This window comes from Chrysemys picta, chromosome 20 (assembly GCF_011386835.1).
Source record: "Chrysemys picta bellii isolate R12L10 chromosome 20, ASM1138683v2, whole genome shotgun sequence".
Classification (NCBI taxonomy): domain Eukaryota; kingdom Metazoa; phylum Chordata; order Testudines; family Emydidae; genus Chrysemys; species Chrysemys picta.
Window position 1 is genome coordinate 20,799,151 of NC_088810.1, and position 19,638 is coordinate 20,818,788.

The 19,638-nt window shown below is 47.6% G+C and overlaps 1 protein-coding gene across 27 annotated transcripts in view; it reads left to right on the forward strand.

The window, feature by feature from the left end:
* The window catches only part of MEF2D (myocyte enhancer factor 2D), a 182,213-nt gene that overhangs the window by 14,500 nt on the left and 148,075 nt on the right, over nt 1-19,638 (forward strand). Inside the window, exon 1 of one of the 27 annotated variants that reach the window (XM_042843281.2) lies at nt 4,103-4,948. The exons of the other annotated variants lie outside the window; for them this stretch is intronic. The gene's annotated coding sequence lies outside the window, so the exon portion shown is untranslated. Of the gene's footprint in view, nt 1-4,102; nt 4,949-19,638 lie in introns of those variants that run through there. 27 annotated transcript variants of the gene reach the window in all.

Genomic DNA, 19,638 nt, shown 5'->3' on the forward strand with positions numbered 1-19,638 from the left:
TACAGAACAAAAAGACAGACCTGGCCCCACGGGGCTTACAGTCTAAGCTGTTGCAGTCATTTGCACCAGTGCGAATTGAGAGTGAAAAACTGAGCTGGTAGCATGATAGACTCATTTTGCACTGGTCTAAATGACTGCATCAGGTGCTGGGCAATCAGGGCCCTAATGTAGACAAGGTTGACACCAGCGCTTGATTACCAGATCGGAAGCCAGGCACCGGTGCAAAACATGTCTCCACTAGGGGCTTGCCCAGAGGCAGCTGATCCCACCGTAGGCAAGGCCTCAGAGGAACTGCCTTCTTCAGGGTCGTTGTTATTTTGGGTGGCTCAGACTTAAAAGGAACATTATTCTTTTTAAAACATAAGCCGAGCCTCCTACATGTTACGGTACAGCAGCTCCGATCTGGCACGTCCGACGGGTGGGAGAAAGCAGCGCACAATCAGATCGTTCTCTCTCCTCCATCCTTCCGTGAATCCTGTTGTGGTTCCCCTACCCCTCCAACTTCTGATTCTAAGGAACCGTCTCTGAGTCACTCGGCAGAGGTGGGGTGGCCTGGGAAGTGTGAGATTGGCGTGGGACGGTCACAAAATCTAGGCTTGGTAAGCGGGTGGTTGGAGGAGCGTCGGGCAGTCACCTTTTTCTGCATACTGAAGGAGAAGGATGTGAGTGAAAGCATTGGAGGTTCCCAAAGGACTTCACGAACGGGCTCCCAATCGACTGTACAAACACAGAGCAGCTTGCAGTGGTTTTGAGGATTTCAAACGTCTCCTCCCTCCCGCCCCGGAAGCCATCTACCCCCCTGGAACTACTACATCTAAGCCCTTCCACTGTCCCACGGCAAACTCTTCCAGGGTGGGTAGGGGGCTGGTATATCCTTTGTGTTGCCAACCCCAAATGTTCAAAAATCATGAGTCAGGCTCCCCAAAATCATGCTTAAAAATGAGATAAAAATACATTTTGGCTTCTTTTTATTTATCTTCTGGGTTTTGAGCCTTTGGGCTTCATAGATTTTAAAGCCAGATGGGACCATTAGACTCATCTAGTTGGGATGCATTGAGGTTAGGTTTGCAACTATGAGGGCTATTACTTGCTTTTGTTTTTTCAGGTGAAAGCTGAGATTCTCAGATTCCCAGGGCTCCAGGAGGTGGGGCTTGAGGAAAAAAAAAACAATTATCCCGAGACTTGCAGTAAAATCACGAGAGTTGGCAATGCTGTGTTTTGCATCCGTTTGAAAAGAACTGGAGAGCTGATTGTAATAACTGAGGTGTTAGAAGGTCTATCAGTTTGAAGAGGATTTTATTTAGATGAGTAGTGACAGCAAGCGGTACAAGAACATAGGAACAGTTGATGAAATAGAAAGAAGGCAAATTCTACACTGATAAAGGAAATCTGTGTTAAGGCAGCACATAATTAGGCTGTGGAACCCATTGCCACATGATGTCATGGAGATCAAGGCCCAGATCCTCAACAGTATTTAGGCAACTAACTCCCACTGAAGTCAATGGGATTCTAGATGCCTAAATGCTCAGCAGATTTTAAGAAAACCTAAGGTACCCTGGTATGGGAGGAGGTACTCAGAACTCCTGGGGCATGGGGGAAGATTGGGAGGAGTTACAGGGAGATTGTGAGGTGGAATGCAAGGAGCCCCTGGTCACTTAGAAGTGCTATAAAACCTCATGCTTCAGGGCATAAAGCAACCTCTAACTGATCAGGGTCAGGAAGATACTTCCCTTAGGGACAGGTTATCCAATCACTGCAGGGATTCTTGCACCTTCCTCGGAAGTAGTTGGTACTGGCCACTGTTTTGAGAGGACTAAATGGATCGCTGGTCTGATGTGTCAGTTCCTATAGTCCTCAGTGTATTGCTGTGGTACTTGAAAAGGTCGGGAAGGTTGCTTTGCATATGATCTAGATCTGACACAATCCAACAGAGCAGATGTGGGGTCTTTTTGTTATGCAAATGCCAGTTGGCCCAGCTTCTCTAAGACGAGTCAGTTTTCAGGCAAACGTGGCAGCTCAGGATGCTTCTAAAAGCAACCTTTCCATCTACACAACGGTTCCATTAGACTCCGGGGATAGATTTTTTCAGAGCTCAGCTCCCATCAAGGCCAGGAGTTGGGTGCTGGGCTCTGTTGAAAACCCACTCCCAGTTCTGAGTGCGGAGCACTTAAAAATCTGGTTCCAGATCCCCATCTGATGTAAATATGCATCACTCCGTTGAAGTGCAGGGAGCTGTACTGATTTATACCATGTGAGGCTCTCATCCCAGGTGCTCTGCACCAGAGCAGATGCCGCTTTTCTCACCTCCTCTGCCAGGCTTCAGCTGTTGTGACTCTCTGGGTGCGTGGGAGAGGGTGGCAATGGGCTGAGGGCGTGTGGTGTCCCATGGGCTTTCTGGCTTCCTTTGGGGCTTTGATGGAGGTCAAATCCAAGCAGGTGAGCTCAAGTTAGTGCAGATCAGTGCTGTCATTTGAGCCACAGCGGTGTGCCAAAAAGCTATAAGAATAGGCAAAAAGTATGGCCCATCTCTTTTTTTCTAGGCACCGTATCTCTGGAACCTCTGCACCAAGCGACCCCAAATTTGCACCACCGACCCTACCCTGAGCCCGGTTGAGGTGTAGCCATTTTCAAGACAATCTGCGCACGCAGGTGGATTTCAGCGCACTTTGAAACGTTGGTGTTTCACCTGGGAGTTCTGCTCAACCTTAACTAGGGTGCGGCAATATTTTTGAACAACCAACCGGCTTTAAATCAAATGATTAGTGCCCAGAGAGGGGTTTGCATCTGTTTAACTCAATCAGTTTAACAAAATCACCAGTCTAGTTAAACCGGTAAAACTTTGTATGTCATCCTAGTCCCTAATGTAGATGCGTTGCCTTTTAATCTTGCTCCCAGCAGATGCAAATAAGGACAGAGACTGACAAAGCTGCCTGGAGAATTTTGAGGCACAACACCCATTTATTGCAGCATGGCTCTAAATCCTCTGGATTTGAAAGTCTCAGTGTGAAAAATGCTCGCGACTTCCAGAGCCTTATCTATACTAGGGCGCCCATTGGTACAGCTGCAAAAAGATACCCTCGTGTCAGCTGGGTCTCTTTGCATGGGAGCTAATCCGCTCGCCTAGGCTTGAGATCGGGAGGGGGCTGGGGACAGTTGAAGTCAATGGAATTCCACCCAGGAGGAGCGTGGTTCAGAGATTTAATTGGTTTCTCCTTTTTCCCCTAATGCTCCTTACCCCATTTTGCTAATGATCAAAGATTCTTGATAACCGCTTCTATCGCATTGGGTGCATCCCTGCAGCCCAGCAAGAGCTGGGAGTTGTTCAGAGACAGTTGTAAGAGACAGTCCCTGCCCCAAACAGGTTGTAATTTAAACAGACGAAGAACGGATTATAATCAGCTAGGGAGCTAGAGCTCTGGGAGATTAATTGACTCACCCCGGGAGTCCATCGGGGTGTGACTGCTACATGGATTTGCATACGCGTGCTAGCTCCAATCTAGCTACCTCTCCTCTAGCTAGCACGGCTGAAAAGAGGACACAGCGGAAGAAGCTAGCAACACAAGGGCCCCAGGTGCTGCCGTGTGTTCACTGCTATATTGAGCCCCGCTCGCTAGCGTGGGTTTCCCAACCCAGGCTGTAATCCGATCTCCGGAGATATTGCAGACACGCCCCATGACGGGAGCAGAAATCGAACCCGCATCTCCTGAACCTCAGCGCAGGGCCTGAGCGACAAAGCTGCCCTTCGTCTCTAGCGGCCGTCTGGTTTGAGCCCATGTGTTTTGCCTTCGTCACAGTTTTGGTTCCTCTGCTAACAAATGATAGCATCACAGTCATTTCCATGGCAACGCTCTGGGATGCTTAAAAAAAAAAAAACAAGAACCCCAATCCTCCCCTCCCCCACTGGATTATGACTTCACTGAAGGATCAGGCTGACGGGGAATCTGGGTCACAGTGGGAGGAAGCTTGTCCTCCGGTGTCTCTTCAGTAATTCCTAATGCTATCCGGGCAGCGCTGAATGCTGCTGGCAAGGGAGAAAACAATTGAGGTGAGAAGGATATTTAGCACATAGATTGTCCTTTTCAAGTATTAGCTCGTTTAATCTTTCCCAGTGCACTACGAGGCAGGGATTATAATGGGCTGGGTGGCTGCACGTGCATGTGTATGTAAGATTGGAATCAGAATGGCTCAACTGTGTGTCATTGGCCCTATACTGCTAGCAGCAAGTGGGGATTCTCCTTTAGCTCAACCATCAGCTTGCAGCAGGAAGAGAGAGCTCTTAACATGAGCTTCTGCAGCAGGAAGAGAGAGGCTAGGATGATGCGGAGTAAAGGGGCCAGAACACAGCTAAGAATCAATGCCCAGGTCTCTTGGCTCCCAGCCCAGTGCCCAAATTGCTGGATCATTCCGAGCCACCGCCCTATGTTAAAAAGAGGGCCATATAGGGTATTACGGCAAACATGGAAACCACCCTTGCGATGAGAGGGGCTGACTCTCCTAGGTGGTATATGAATGAGATCTTGTTAGATTCTCTAGGCGTAAGCCCCAGGAAAGAATATACTTAGTAAGTTAAGTATTCCCACCAGAAATCTTGGATCTTGAACAAAAGTCTTTATATTGCGAGGCGCGCAGTGTTGGCAGGAGCGACAGAAACACTTCTTTTTTTTTTTTTTGCCTCCGCAGTTTGTACATTGCAAGTTTTCTCTCATCCCCCAAAATAAACACTTATTTTTTTTTCCACACCCCCGGAGCCGCTGTTGCTCATGGCAGGTTGCCCAGACTCCGTAGGAACTCGGAAAAGCTGCAGCATCCAGGGCCTAACTTTGCTCTGGGTTTTCAGTCCTAAGGGGATAAAATGGGAGGGCATTTTGTTTCTTTTTCCTGAAGTTTTAGAGACTTTCCCACCAGTCGAGACAAGCACGTTGCTGGACCAGGGCAGCAAATTTCCTCTGTAAATTTACAGCCTCAATTTCCCTAATCTTTGGCCTCTTTAAAATTCAGTTGCCTCTTGTATGTTGATTGTTTTGAAACCAGTTGACACCAAAGGCAGCCTGCGTCCCCTGGCTCACCGGCGTTTGTCTTGGGACAACAGGGTGGGGATGTACCATGTGATGTCTTCACTCCCGTTGGACCCGAGAGACAGTTGTGTCTCCTTACTGGGCAATTTGAGTTGAGCTCAGAGGTGGTAGCAGATGCCTGATGTGTTTTTTGGGTAATAAGGGACAACGTTGGCTGAGACCTCCCCTTCTATCTAGATTTCATTAAAAGCCAGAATTCTATTTCTGGGCCTCATCTCCCCCCTCATGCTAATTTCCCCCTACTGTTACTCACACCTTCTTGTCAACTGTTTGAAATGGGCCACCCTGATTGCCACGACAAAAGTGATTTTTCCTCCTGTTGATGATATCCCACTTTAATTGAATTGTCTCATTAGAATTGGTAAGGCAACTCCCATCTTTTCATGTACTATGTCTCTATACCTTCCTACTGTATTTTCCACTCCATGCATCTGATGAAGTGGGTTTTAGCCCACGAAAGCTTATGCCCAAATACATTTGTTAGTCTCTACGGTGCCACAAGGACTCCTCGTTGTTAAGGCTAGAATGGTTATTAGAGCATCCAGTCCAGGGGGGTCTCAAACTTCACTGAACTGTGACCCCCCGTCTGACAGTAAAGTTACTACATGACCCCTGGGGAGAGGGGGGTCGGAGCCCTGCCACCCCAGGAGGCGGGAGAGAGGACTGTAGCCCGAGCCCCATTGCCCCAGGTGGGGGGTGAAGCTCAGGGTTTAGCTACAGCCCTGGGTCCCAGCAAATCTAATGCTGGCCCTGGCGACCCTATAAAAATGGGGTCGGGACCCAGTTTGGGCTCTTGACCCGCCGTTTGGGAACCGCTGATCTAGCCTGTACAAGAGAGGCCACAGAGTTTTCCCCATTTCCTCTGTATTGAGCCCAATCACTTGTGTTTGACTGAAACTTCTCCTCCAGAAAGGCATCCAGAGATGGAAAATCCACCGCTTCCCTTGGTAGTTTGTAAAAGTCACTTCTCAATGTAACTCGGGGCCGGAAGTAACATGGATCACACTGGAAAAGAGTGGCACTTCCAGTCATCCAGTAAGACTGTTTGGGTGCCTCTACTGTGTATTTCCAGACCCTGAATGTGTTTCTTTGCTGTTTTGCCTTAACTCTGAATTCCCTGGCTTTGCAAGGCTTATTCTGGGGATAATTGCAGCATTCCTGGGATTGATTTGTATTCTTGAATTACGGAGAGGTGTTCTCGGCCTTGCAGTGTTGTTGTTTTTTGTCTTCGAACATAATTTAAGGGGCTGAATTGCATTTACGCTAAAGGCCCTCTTTATAGTGTAAAGGGACGCTCACTTTGGAGCCGCTTTCCCGAGCAGTATGAAGGGGTCTTAGTGCAAATGACAACGAACTCCTTCGTCTGCAGTTATCAGCTTTGTCTGCACTGAGCGCCAAGCCCATTTTAGCCAGAACTGGGCACGAGGGATTTAAGAAAATGACTAATTATGAGGTATGATGGCATTGTACAAAAAGACTTTTTACCCTGTGTAACCTTAGGAAACCCACAAGGCACTGGATTGGTGTTACTTCTTAGGGTAGATTGTTAGTTATTATTTGTATTGATAATACTTTCAAAGTGCGTTAAGCTAAACCGGAACACCACACCCTTATTCTGGAACAAGAGGATCTACACATGGATTTATTCGGACGTAGTAATTCCCGAATAGCTCGAAGTACAGCATAGGTAAGAGAAGATGGAAGGCCCCTCCACACCACACCTGAAGTTAGGTGTCACTGTAATTTACTGTCATTTTAAGTCTCCTCTCTGTGTGAAAGGGATGAAGGGTAAATATGAATCTGGGAGAAAGTATTATTATCCCCATTTTACAGAGGGGGACCTGAGGCACCAAGAAAGAAAGGTCCTGATGCTCTCTGTTGGTTTGAATCTTGCACAGTCTGCGTTGCGCTCATGTAATATTCTGCCATTCTGATCGGGAATTGGCATTTCACGCTTACTGCGCACTGGCGTAGGGCAGGGTGAATTGGGCATGGAGGGCCAGACTTTCAAGGGTTCAGAGCCCACGAGTGGGGCTAGATTCTCAAAAGCGTTCAGTGCCCATTTTGGCCCTAAATAAGGGTCAGATCCGGAAAAGAGTGCAGTGCCCAGTATTCCGAGCGCTCTTGAAAACCTGGCTCCAAAAGTACGTCTACACTGCACTGTAAACCTGGGTCTCTGGGACCCGGGCTTGTGGACTCGGTGTTTCTAAGCCCACATTTGAGCATCCACGTTGCCTTGTAAACCTGGGTTTACAGTTGTTGGGCCCGGGTCTCACAGCCCTGCTAACGCGTCCATACTGCGTTACGGAGACCTTTTGATGTTGGTCTGCGCCTTGAGTCAGAGCCCGGGCTTAGTCTGCAGTGTAAACACACCCTAAGTGACTTGCCCAAGGTCACATAGGGATCCTGTAGCAGAGTGTGGAATTGAACTTTGATCTCCTGAGGGCCCCCAGTACATGAACAACAAACGCTATCCTCGGGATGATGCCGTACTTCCCAAAGTCAGGGCAAGTGACGCACAGACGTAAATTACAAAGTGCTCGGCGTTGAGGTGACGCTTCTATTTTTGGATTGAAAATTAGCAAACAAGTCGGCTGGCCAGATCTCTGCAGGGAGAGAATCCCAGGAAAGTGGGGGGCAAAGGCTCTCTGTTGTGGATGCAGTTAGGGGGAGAGCTGGCTCGTTCCAGGTCCTGACGCAAACTTGGAGAATGCGCAAGAGCTGGGACCCAAAGAAAAGATGGCGAGAGAGGCATAAAGCACCACCAAGGTGACCCGAGGAGGACAGGAATAAACTACGTTAATCAGAACCAAGGGCACGGGGCTAGAAGGGACCGCCTGGGTCTCTGCTGTCGCAAGGCTGCCCCATCATATATTCCCATTCATAAACTGATCAAGCTCCATCTTCCAGCTAGTTAGATTGTTTGCCTCCTGCTGCTGTAGAACGTCTCTGCTGGTTAGAAACCTGCTCACTTCTTTCCCTGCTGTATGACGGATAAAGAAAGCCTGATTATTTTTCTTCTTCTCCTTGATCTTTATTATTCTGTATTTGTATGATACTAGCATCTAGAGGCCTTGGATGACATCAGGTCCCCATTGTAAGAGACTGTCCGTGTCCTTAAGATCTGACGACTTAAATAGATAAAGGGTGGGTCTGCCCCCCCTTTTTACAGATGGGGAACTAAGAATCAGCGAGATTAAGCGGTTTTTCCCAAGGTCACACAGGGGGTCTGGGAACTGGACGGAGTTCTCATTGGTCCCAAGCTGAAAGAACCAGGGGTTCAAGAGGTACAATTAGGAAATGTTGGGACCTAAATCTGGACCAGAAATAGAGGTTTATGCTGAATCACTGACCACCTGGGCTTGGTTCTTTAGCTTCAGCAGTGCAGCCTCCCGGATAGGGTGACCAGACAGCAAGTGTGAAAAATCGGGACAGGGGGTTGGGGGTAATAGGATCCTATATAAGAAAAAGACCCCAAAATCGGGACTGTCCCGATAAAATCGGGCCATCTGGTCACCCTACTCCCGGATTTTAGATGCAACAGCTCCCAGGCTGAATCTCTGCCCAGCACTGTGGATCTCTGAAGCTCAGGGTAGGTTTCCCAAATCAGGGTGACCCCTGTTAATCCAGGGTGGACTTTGTCCCCTTCTAGTGCCTGGTTACTGTATATCACCGATATGGACGTCGTGGACGCGAGAGCCAGCTGGGAGATCCATGATCATTGTGGGCGGAGAGAGTCCCGTTGATTTGGAAAGGCCGAGAGGGGCCGCTGACCCAGCTCACTTTGGTGAGGACGTTCCCAGTGCAGAGGAGGGCACGGGACACTTATTCTGCCCTCCCGCCCCAAATAAATACATAAATAAAACCCTCGCATGATTGGCATTTAGGTCGAGCAGAACTGCAGCCCTTGGGCTCAGGGTCCTTACCTCCCTAGGGACACATGGGGCCCCCAAAAGGGGCGGGGTGGAGGCGGGGCAGTATCTCTGCTTCCCCCTTGTGGCTAGTGCAGCATAGTGAACTGCATATCAGTGGGGTGGAGCAGTGGGAATACGGCTTCTGTCGTGGGGATTTTAATAGGGATTCTGAGTCCGAGCCAGGGCTCCCTCTGGGACTCAGTCCTCCCGCTTTTTGTAAGAGCTGTGCTGAGATGAGATTTAGGTCCTGGAAACTCTGGTCCAAATGTCTGATGATTAATGGGATTGAATCTTAAGTTCCTAGTGATTTCATTTTGCGTCTGGTTTTCTCAAGGGTTGGTTTTGTTGTTGGTTGTTTTTTGGGACGCTCCATTCTGAGATCTGATAAGATAAGGGAAAGATGCCTGTGAAAAAAAATTGTTACCAGATAATTTATTTATACCTCCATGTGCGTCACTAGTAAACATCTGGATCTGCTCCAAATATCTTCATTTGATTTGTTTTAAAGTCTCTGACATGGATGTTTTCAAATTCCCTCCCATTCCTGCTCCCACCCCCCGCCCACCTGGAACAATTTGTATTGGGGGGTGGGGGGAGAGTGCTGAGAGCCATTGATCAAAATTGTAAACCCTGTATATGATGGAAACCACTTCAAGCCAGGGCGTGCTACCGCACCCTTCGTTCCACAACCCCTGCCCCCAGCCTTCCTTGGGCTGCATCTGTTATTTACGACTTTACCAAAATTAGGGGTAGGGTGTTTTTTAAGGGGGCCTAAGGCAATTGGGCACCACCCACTCAACTCCTTATTGTGAGTCTAGTGATGTTTGGTGTCTTTCTTAAAGCCCCAGCTCCCGGACTCCTGTGAGAAGCTCAGCTTGCATTTTTGAAAATAAATAAATAAATCCCAAAAGTTTCTAGCTCTTGTGGTGGCAGAGAAAAGCTTGGAAAAGCTCTAACACCAGCAGGCTAATAACACCCCCCAAATATTATTTTATTTCAAAATCTCATGATTTTTTAAGCTAATCTTATGGTTTTGAGGGCCCTGATCCTGGATTTTGGAGCACCTGGGCTTGGCATAGTCAGCTCCTTTGGGGCAGGGACTGTCTTTTTGTTCTGTATATACGCAGCAGCACCTCGCTGGTCCATGACTAGGGGCTCCTCGGTACTATGGTAATGTAAATAAACAGTAGTACCTCCCATTGAATGAGGATGTCAATTCCCACCTACCTTAGGCTCCTTTGAAAATCTCCACATAGATGAGTAACTTTACCATTGACACTAGGTACCCCGTCATCCTGCCCTTGTGCCGTCCTTTACGTCAATGCAAATTGGATACAAGGTGCCACCAGATCAGAATGGTAGGGCCCGATTCGCCTTTGCGCTACGGCCCCTTTTGCGTCGCGCTCAGTGCTTAATCTGTGCCAGGGTTTGCCAGGACTGAGCCCTGGCACCTCTGGGCTTGGCCATTCATAGTCCTGGCACCTCTGGGCTTTCTGCATCAGTTATGGCCCTAGGTATTTTGCTGCCCAGGGAAGAAAATGCCCCCCCCCCACAAAACAAAACAAAAGACTGAGCAACGTGATGCCCCCCTCCAGATGCTGATGTGGTGCCCCCAGAAGTGGATGCCCAGGGTGACTGTCCTGGCTCCCCTTTGCTTTAGTCTGGCTCTTTGCGGACTGACTGCACGAGACCCAAACCCCACGATTCCCTACGAAGCCCCCAAGCCTGCAAACAGGGCTAGGAAAATCCCCAGAGAATTTCAAGTAACAGCTTGCGATTTTAACACCGTTTTCGATACCCCACAGTTAGAGAGGTGGGTTCCGCTGTGTGGCAGATCGTTTTTCTCTGCCGTGGGGAGGATGCGTAATCTCAAGCAGGTGCCTGCCTAAGTGAGTCATGCACACGCAGAGGAAGATGTAAGGTTCACCAGCGTAAACTCCCAGTGACCAATCACCTATTGTCTGATTTTCAGAATGTCCAATCCCTTTGATTTCAATTGCTACTAAACTGGAAAGAATAGTTTAAGATGTGAGGGGCAGGGTGGCTAGGGCACCTGCGTGGGAGTCAGGACACCTGGGTTCTATTCGTGGCTCTGCTGCGTGACCTTGGGCAAGTCATTTCGCCTGTCTCCCCTCCAGTCCTTGTCTCTTTAGCCTGGAAGCTCTTTTGGGACAAACATGATGAGTCTGATTCTTAGGTACTCTAAAGCTGTGTCTGCACTAGGAGGAAAGGTGCATTTTTAACCCGTGTTAAGATAACCGGTGTTAAAATCTTAGTGAAGACAAGGCAGTTGTCATTTTAAACTACGTTAGTCCAGTAAACCCTAGTAGCGGAGCGGTGGATTTACCTTGATTGGCTAGTGTGTTAAAACTGCCTTGTCTTCACTAGGATTTTAACACAGGCTCGCTTAACATGGGTTGGAAACGCACCTTTTTTTTTTCCCTTAAGAAGACAAGGACTAAATCCCCTTTACTCCACTACAGGGGCTTTTAAAAGGTGTCAGTTACATTCACACTGATGCCAAGTCCCTTTTTTAAAACCTTGCCAGAGCAGTGCAGATGAGAATTCCATGCCCCCCGACAGCTCAGTGTTTTTCCATTTTGCTGTGATGAAATCTACCGAGGATGGTGGAGCTGGTCAGCTGCCGCTTAGTCAATCCCAGACTCAATCCAGCCGACCACTCGGCGGGCCAGCTTAGAGTTCACTGGGGAAGCAATGAGAATGACATATTCTTGGGCAGCACACCGTCTGGAATACTAATGCGAGCTCCCAAGGGAAGAGATGTAAGAAGGTTCTAAAAACTCACGGCGGGAGGGGAGGGGGGGCTGATTCTCTTTTATGCTAAGGCCCTTTTACACCGCTCTGGCAACGTAAAGGGGTCTTAAAGTGAGTCTAACTGCCAGGAAAGTGTAACGGGCCCTTAATGTATCTGACAGTCAGGCCCAGGATAATTATGGGATGCAGTCTCTAAAGAGAACCTGGCAGGCTAAATCAATTGCCATATTCATGTTACTGATGCATTATTAAAAATACACTACGTAGAGCTTTTCATCCGAGGCTTTTTGAAGGTGTTATCGGTATCTTCATCCCTGTTTCACAGTTGGGGAAACTGAGGTACAGAGAGGGGAAGTGACTTGCCCAAGGTCACCCAGTAGACCAGTGGCAGAGCCAAAAATCGAATCCAGAGATCTCATTCTCACTATTGCCAGTCCCAGCCATTGAAAAACCATGACTCTCGCCCCCAAAAGTCATGTGATTGGGAGTAAAAATCATAGGATTTAAATAGTAAGAAATGTAGGGTTTTTTCATTTGCCTTCTGGCTACCAAGCCTGTAGGGTCATGCTTTTAAGCTTTGCTCCATGATCTTGAGAGCTAGAAACTTTTTTTTTTTTGTCAAGGAAAGCTGAAATTCCCATATTATCTCCTGTTTCCAGAAGCTGGGAGCTTCAAGAAAGATACCACCTCTGGCAAGACTCCCAGTAAAATCACGAGAGCTGGCAACGATTAACGCCAGTGGAGAACTGGTGTAAAACAGTGTTCTGAATTCTCATGCATTCGGAGGCTGTTTGACATCGCTCTGACAGTATAAGGGAATCTTAAAGGGAGCCCAGCTGTTATTTACCCCCAGTTTCATGTTACTAGAGCAGTGTAAAATGGTCTTGATGTAAACGAGAATCTGGGCTTAGGAATGTTTGGAATTCCTTTTCTCCTGCAGCGTTTTGCACTGAGGGGCACGAAACCCTTTAAACCTTGCCTTTACTTTGCATAGCTGCCTGCTTCTGAACTGCTCAGCTCTCCGGCTCGGAGAGGGCAGTGCCTTTCAAATGCATCTCTTGTCTTTTCCTATCCCTATAATTAACATTGGCTCCCTGCCACCCTATACTGTACAATCCTGGAAAGAGGTCGCAGCCTCTTTTGAAATTCCTGGGAACTTAGCTACTTTCACAGCTGGGCAAACTGTGGAATTTTCGATGCGATAAGAAAAGGGGGAAAATGCAGCTCGCTCCCTAAAATAACTTAAGGGGGGGAGCATATTCGGCATCTGGATGTTCCCCCGCCTTACGTTGCTTGAAGGAACAAAATGATCCTCTTAAGTAACACGGCACAGCTGGGCCTACAAAGAGGCTGAAATTCCCAGCCGCCTTCAGCTTGTTGCAAGGTATCTGTACAAACCCAGAATGCCAAAGGAGGGAGTGGGTGCATGCAATGCTAGGGCTGTGTACATTTCAGTATAAATCTCACACCTAATGTGAATTGTGTATTACATGGGATTTTTTTTTTCTGTTTTGTTTTCCCCTCCCTCCCCTCTCCAGTTTTAGGGCTTGTCTAGACATAGGGAAATTTGCAGCGGTGTAACTATAGCTACATAGTTCCCGGCTGCAAACTGCTAGAGTAGGGTGACCAGATGTCCCGATTTTATAGGGACAGTCCCGATTTCTGGGTCTTTTTCTTATATAGGCTCCTATTACCCCCCCACCCCCGTCCCGATTTTTCACATTTGCTGTCTGGTCACCCTATGCTAGAGCCTGATTGATTCTTTTTTACAGTGAGGCCGCTTTGCACTGTCAAGCGTAAAGGGCCTTAAAGTGAATGTAAATTTCATTGGTTCAGTAACATTTGACACCCGCTTAGTACTGGTGTAAATAACAGGGCGGAGGAGAGTCAGGGCCAGTGGCTCTGTTCAGCAGGAGACAAGTTATTCATGCATGTAAGGGTCAGAGTCTCCGTTAAGCTAAGGCCCCTGTACACCTCTCTGAAAGCAACTCAGGGGAAGCGGTAGGGCCTAGTGGCTAAAACACTGGCCTGAGACTCAGGCTAAAACACTGGCCTGAGACTTGGGTTCCCTTCCCAGTGCCGCTGGGGGGCAAAACCCTTCCCTGCTCTGTGCCTCAGTTACCCCCTCTGTCAAATAGGGACCGTGACACTGCCCTCCTTTGTAAAGCGCTTTCAGATCGACTGATGAAAGGCTCTGTATAAGCGTAAGTTGTTTTATTATTATATTCAAGTGAATTGTAGGACTGGAGGGGACCTCGAGATGTAATTTATGTCCAGAGTTGGGTCCAACGGCTTTAGTGTAGCTGAGGCTCATGCAGTAAAGATGATTAAAATCTATAGCGTGATGTGGTTAAGGTCCAATTTATAGTTTTAAAAAAAACGTATTGTTCTGAGACTCATATACATTAAATGAAGACCCGTCTACCCAGCTTTGCCAGGGTGTAGTTTACACACATTTTAAGACCTCTTTATACTGTCAGGGTCGTGCAAAGGGACCTTAGTCCTTACCCACAGGAGAAAGTTGTACTGATTTAACTTAATGACAGGTTTCAGAGTAGCAGCCGTGTTAGTCTGTATCTGCAAAAAGAAGAACAGGAGGACTTGTGGCACCTTAGAGACTAACAAATTTATTAGAGCATAAGCTTTCGTGGACTACAGCCCACTTCTTCGGATGCATAATGCATAACTTAATGTGATTTTTAAACCGATTTAGCTGAACTGGTGCAAACCCCTGTGTGGGCACGCTCATTTGGGTTTAGCTGAAGTCAGTTAGGAATTGAATTAAGCTAAACCAAAAGAAGCCACTTTTTTATGAGCCATCCCTACAGGAATTTGAACCAGTTTAATTAGAATGGTTTAAAATCACACCTGAAGTTAAACTGGCGCAGCTTTCTCATGTAAACAAGGCTTTAGGGTGAGAATTAGACTCTAATCTCCAGCTGCTCTGATGGGGCACAGGGGCAAATTCTGGTCTTTTGATGAAACACAAACTTTGGACTGATCTAAGCTTCAGGAGTATGATTGTGTCAGTAAGGGGTGTGATATTTTTTTTTTTTTTTTTTTTTTTTTTTACTGGAATAGTTATGCAGGAGTTCTCCAAGCCCTACACTATGATGCTGGTATAAAATGCTTTATATTGCTGTAGATAGTTTCGCTTTGCCAAACTGGAATAAGCTATCCTGTTGTTAGCACTTTTATTTCAGTATAACGGGGTCTGCACTAGGGAGGTTTGTGACTCTAGAGCAGTAAAACTTTTAAGTGTAAACCAGGCCTGCTATGACAAAACGTCTAAGCCCTTTTCATCCCATGGGGGCTGGAGTTAGGAAATTAGACTACCCCTCGCTGATCACCCCCTCGGACTCTGCCCAATCCGATATTCAAAGTGAAACAGTCTTTTTAAAATGTAAAACTCCCTGCCCACCACGGGGAAGAAGTTCCCTGACTAAAAAGTTTCTGAAAATTCAGATTTTTTTTAAAAATAGTACAGTAATTCTGAGAAAAATGTGTGATACGTATAATGCAGGGGAAGATGACAGGAATAAACAATATTGTCTTGATTCTCCGCTCCTGATCATTCAGGAGTTGGGCCTCCCAAAAATCATGATTTTTTTTTTAAATACTACATTTTACATTCTTTTTATTTGACTTCTGGTTTCTGAGCCTTTGGGGTTCATCTTTTAAATCTCTTCTCTACAACTATGAGGGCTGGATGCTTACTTTTTTTAATGAAAGCTGAGGTTACTACCTAATCACATGAGTCCAGGAGCTGGAACTTTAAGAAAACGTAAGGGTGAAATTGTGGTCTCACTGATCTCAGTGGCAGTTTTGCCAATGACTTTCATGAAGCCAAGGTTTTAGCCCATATTGAGAGGCTCACAATAAAATTGACCAAGTTGGCAATTCTGTAGCAACATTGATAACATCATAAGAGGTGAAAATCTTATGATATTTGGTGATTGCTTTTTGACACCTAGGGGAGGGGTGTCAAACACAAGGCAGAATGCCGGAGTCTATGCGTAAGTAAGGCCCGGGGGCCAGGGTACCTGGATAACCTTAATATTCAGAGTTAGAATAGTTCATGCTAACATAAAGTTTGGAAGAAATATTCTTCAGCTCTTAAACCTATCTCTGAGGGCTTGTCTACACAGGAAAATTAATCCAGAATGCTTTAAAGTGGATTAACAATTCCTGATTAACTCCCTGTGTGGACGCTCTTATTCCAGAATAAGAGTACCTTGTTCTGAATTAGTTTAATCCCTTTTGGAAATGAATTAAATTATTTAGAATAAGGTACTCTTAAGAGCATCTGCACAAGGCATTAATAAGGAATAGTAATTCTGCCTTACATTTGCACCCTACCCACATCTGAATTCAAGTATCTCCCCGTGTAGACAAACCCGTAACCATAAGATCATATTTCCTCTCCAGAGAAAGTCATCTGTTTAGAGTTGTTGAGGCAAGATTTATTAGATTAGTCCATTATCCTATCAGGTCAATTTTTAGGCCCAGCCACCTTTGCAAAGGCCCTTTGATGGCACAGATACCACAGTGTCCCTTGGCCATTCTGAGACTTCTTACAATGACTCTCCTCTTGGACCGGAACAATCCCTATTAGGGCGTGTCTACACCAGGAGCTATTCTGGATTAGCTATTCCTGATTGGCGCTCATCTTCCGGAAGAAGTCGATGTAACCCCGCTGAATGCCTTGGTGCTACACTGATGCACACCAGCTGAAGACCTGGCCCTGTCATTCACAAGCCCCAGGCAGGATTTTTGGTTTGCTGGAGGCTGTTATGTCCACCCCTGGCTGGAAGGTCGGGCATTCTCCCCTCCCCTGTTTGCTTGTGCTCGCTGGATCCTGCGGCAGTCCCGAATCAAACCGATTCCAATCAGAGACAGCTCTGAGGGAGGTCAGCACACGAAGGCCTTTCACGTGATTTCTGGGAGGAGTTTCCCAGCAGGGCTGTAGCGTGGGATGGGCCCACCTACCACTATGCTCTAAAAATACCCCTGGGCTTCGAGACCCTGTGACCTCTAGGTGTAGCTCCCATGGAAGCATGCAAAGCACCTTCTATTCTTAACAGGCAGAGTCCTGTGGTCCTGACTCACTTAAAACTCCCCTGGAGTCGAGGGCAGCGTTGTTTGTACAAGCGCCTCGTGTGATGCGGCCCAACATTCTGTGTGTTACAGTCGCATCTGGAGGCCCCAATCACAATTCATAGGTTGCCAGGCTGGATGGGGTGGTGGTAGCTCAGTGGTTTGAGCATTGGTCTGCTAAACCTAGGGTTGGGAGTTCAATCCTTGAGGGGGCCAGTTAGGGATCTGGGGCAAAAATCTGTCTGGGGATTGGCCCTGCTTTGAGCAGGGGGTTGGACTAGATCCCTCCCGAGGTCCCTTCCAACCCTGATATTCTGTGATTCTATGGGTCCGCTCCAGGCACCAGCTTGCCAAGTAGGTGCTTGGGGCGGCCAATCCGGAGAGGGGCGGCATGTCCAGCTATTTGGTGGCAATTTGGCAGACAGTCCCTCATTCCTGCTCGGAGCGAAGGACCTCCCACTGAGTTGCCGCCGCAGGTCGATCGTGGCTTTTTTTTTTTTTTTTTTTGCGCCGCTTGGGGTGGCAAAAACCCTGGAGCCGGCCCTGATCCACTCTGATCATCTAGTGCCTGACCTCCTGCATAGGGCTGATTTCACCACACACACACACAAACTAGGGTGACCAGACAGCAAGTGTGAAAAATCAGGACAGGGGTGGGGGGTAATAGGAGCCTATATAAGACAAAGCCCCACATATCAGGACTGTCCCTATAAAATCAGGACATCTGGTCACCGTAACACAGGGGTCAGCAACCTTTCAGAAGTGGTGTGCCAAGTCTTCATTTATTCACTCTAATTTAAGGTTTTGCGTGCCAGTAATACATTTTAACGTTTTTAAAAGGTCTCTTTCTATAAGCTGTAATATATAACTAAACTATTGTTGTATGTAAAGTAAATAAGGTTTTTAAAATGTTTAAGAAGCTTCATTTAAAATTAAATTAAAATGCAGAGCCCCCCGGACCGGTGGCCAGGACCCAGGCAGCCTGAGTGCCACTGAAAATCAACTCGCGTGCCGCCTTTGGCACGTGTGTGATAGGTTGCCTACCCCTGCCCTTACACAAACTGATTTCCATGGATGACCGCTGAAATTTACAGACAGGCAAAGTAAGAAGAATGCTGTTTGGGGACTGATCAGAGCCTGATGTAAGGATATTTACGTTGTATCTTTTGACAGGGGATGTTGACCGTTTATCTGTGAACGGTTATAAAGCTATAATTCTTTGACTCTCAATATCAACTGTCAGTAAACAGTTATTGTCTGAAACTCACCCCCGCAGCTCTCCTTAACTTCCTGTAAGTGTGAAAATTTGAACAGATAAAAATTGAAAAAAAAAAAAATGCTTAAAAACGAACATGGAGAGTATCCGTCGAAATTATAAAAATGTCAACACCGAATTCTGCCAAGCCGAACTCTAGTGCATATAGTCCCTGCTCCCAAGCGCTCACAGACACAAGACCGACAAAGGAAAGATTATATTTTCCCCCTTTTACAGATGACGACCTGAACTTTGCTTCTCCGTTGCCCTGCACTATGTGTGGTCTTTAAACCAGCACAGGGACACCAGCCTAAATAATCACACCTGATTAAGGGCCATTGCGCTCGGAAGGAACAAGTCACACAGGGAGTCTGTGGCAGAACCAAGAATTCAAGCTAGATCTCCCGAGTCCCAGTCTGATGCCGTAAGCACAAGGCCAGCTTTTCTCTTGGCAGAAACTCCGTTTTATTCTCCATGGCAAGACACCTTTAAGGGGGACCGAAAGCTCCAGGTCGTGAAGGCGGTTGGCATTTTTTGCACCTTTCTGCTGGGCTCGGTAGTGAAATCCAGCTCTCTCCTGATCCAGAGGTGGGATGATCCTAAAGCAGCGAGGGGGATTCAAAGCAATCTGGCTAATTTACAGCTCTTGTGTGCCCCGTACATAGCAACTGCATCAACCGTAAAACATCTCAAGGCCTGGGCTTTGATATTTCTTTGTCTTTATTTGCAGCAACTACTAATCAGCTGGGTGCTGGGCCTGGTAAGAGATTAATGTCTCGCTTGTGTGGTCCTTTGGCTTCCCCTCAGTCAGTTATTAACCCCCCTAGGAAAAGCCCTGGGCCTCGACTCATTAGGGCTTAATTACAGCCAGGAGGTGACTTATGACCTGCCTCTGTTTGTCAGCGTGAGGAGAGTTATAGGCTGGAAGGTTTGGACCTGGGCGGACGTGTTTGTTTTGTTTCCATGGCGAGAGGACAGGCTGAGCAGTCAGTCAAAGCCCCGAGCGGCTCACGGAGGCGTGGGCCTCGTGAGGTATAAAATGTCCCGTGGAAGTTACAGGGCAGGCGGCTGCTGACTCATGCGAAAGGGGAGTGTGGTGGTGTGAGAGCGAGAGCGAGCCTTGATCTTCCCCTTCTCTCTGCCCATCTCTGGAAGGGCACTGGCCCGGGATCAGACTCACAGCCCTTGCCCGGGTGGGGAGCCTGCAAGCCGGCCACGCCTCACCTGCCGGCCGTGGAATTTGGACCCGACTCTCTGATACAGCGCTGAGGCCACATTCCCCACCCAGGGCCCGAGAACGAAGCTTGTCCCAGCCCTCCCCCACTTCCCCTAAGCGTCCGTTTGCCCGGCCGGGGAGGGGGCATGTGAGGAGGGGGCGGAGGGTATCTCTTACCCAGCTCTCATCCGGTTACTGGCCCTCATGAGAGCTGGCTGCCTCCCAGCTTGATTTAAAATCCCAGCTTCTGGGAGGCTGCAAGGTGATAATGGCCTGCCTAAAATCAGCCTGGCTGGCAGCTTTGCT